Source organism: Harpegnathos saltator, unplaced genomic scaffold (genome assembly GCF_003227715.2).
Source record: "Harpegnathos saltator strain DR-91 unplaced genomic scaffold, Hsal_v8.6 scaffold104, whole genome shotgun sequence".
In the NCBI taxonomy this organism is placed as follows: Eukaryota; Metazoa; Arthropoda; class Insecta; order Hymenoptera; family Formicidae; genus Harpegnathos; species Harpegnathos saltator.
In genome coordinates this window covers 632,562-634,343 of record NW_020229878.1, presented here as the reverse complement: position 1 = coordinate 634,343, position 1,782 = coordinate 632,562, and positions in this window count along the sequence as shown.

The following is a 1,782-nucleotide window of genomic DNA, read 5'->3' as shown; positions in this document are numbered from 1 at the left end:
GACTGAATCGGGAAACATTACTCTCTCGGCTGGACATGGTGCCTCGTTGGTTGTTATGCTTACACCGGGGTCGATCGGGTTGCGCTTTTGCCGCGCTTTTCAGCGGCAACCCGACAACGCGCGCCTTGATTGTTGAATGACTTCTCTGTGAAGTTGGCACTTTCGGTCGGACGAGTCGCGCCAGGTGCTACCGGAGATATCGAGGTCGGGCCGGATTGTACGAACAATGAATTTGCGGAATGTTGCAGCGCGCGCTGCACACTCCGCAGCCGACGCGACCATAATCCGCGCTGGCCGCAGCAAATCAGTTTCTACTCCTTCAATCGATCGTGCACACGATGGAGATGACGATAGAATGAAAACGAAGACGAAGGAATCTCTGATGGTTATAAAAGCCAGTAACGACGACACGCGAGGACGCGAGCACTGGAAATTGGGGCTAGAAGCTAAATTGCGCTTGAAGCTTTGCCTCTGCGAGTTCGGTTGCTCGGAGCTTGAACGAACAAGGATTGGAAATTCGAAGCTTCCAATAAACCGATACAACTGACTCTAGTAGAAATGTAAAACGGGAACAGTCATTAAGACCGGTTGCAATGTCGAAAGAACCGTCGCAGGATCGACCGTCGGTCGGCGTTTTTCTCCAACGCCTAAGTCGGTCTTGATTTTCAGGTTATTCGGTGCCCCTAACCGCTCATTTTTTTACCCGTTCAATTTTCCTCGTCGCTCGGCGAGAATCCCAATAAGTATCTTTAACGACCCCTCGCCACACCCCCATGAAACATCAGATATCCTCTCTCTCTCTCTCTCTCTCTCTCTCTCTCTCTCTCTCTCTCTCTCTCTCTCATTTCGCGAGATTCCCCGGCTCATTCGTTTCCCGTTCTCGGGATAGAAGGGAGTCGAATCGATCAAACCCTTGGCGCGTCCCTTCAAGGTCGAGGCCGAATGCCTGAAAGTTCCCGAATCGCTGAGCTATATTTATCGTGTCTCGAAAATGACGACCATCATCTGAACAAATCCAATCTCCAGCTCCATGCGCGCTTCCCTTTCTCCGATATCCCACGTTGACGTGTTCAACTTCTTCTTCATCCTCATCTTCTTTCTTCTCTCCGTTACCCCTAGCCCTCGGCAACCGGAGTAACGCCGTTGCATAGACGCAATGAGTCGAACGCGGCGCACGTTGAAGCTAAACGACATGCCGTCGCGATGTTACCGCCCGTAAAAATCGAGAGCGTTTTCTCTCCTCTTCATTTCGCCACTCGCGACGAGTGGCCAGCTCAGACGACGGATGGCGCGCTTTAATGAGCAGCAATTAGCATTGTCGCGTCGGTTTATCTCGCGAGCGAGATTAACGCGACGGCACGCGGCTAATTATCCGCGAGTAATTGGCAAGCTACGCATACACCCAACGAGGACTCTATCGCGACCGAACAAACGGCGCATCTGCGATTTAGTAAGCGCGGGCCGAATTGCAAATCGTCCAAAGCCGCAATTGCGGAGTCGAGCGTTATCGTCGAGCGAGCGAGCGATAAGACGCGAATTTCTCATTCCCGTAAAAAAGCCCGCGCTCGATACGTGCGCGCATTTCTGGCGCGCCGCGTCGAGAGAAGAGGCGAACGGATAAGCGCAGAGAGGGATTGCCACGATCACGGAGGCCCTCGCATCTCGGGTTACTAATTAAGACGCCGATGGATCCTCACGATTGTCTCCGGAGCCGAATATCTCTCCCTTTCTTTGCCTCTCTCGCACGCACGCTCACTACCTCTCTGTCCGTCCCTCTCTCTC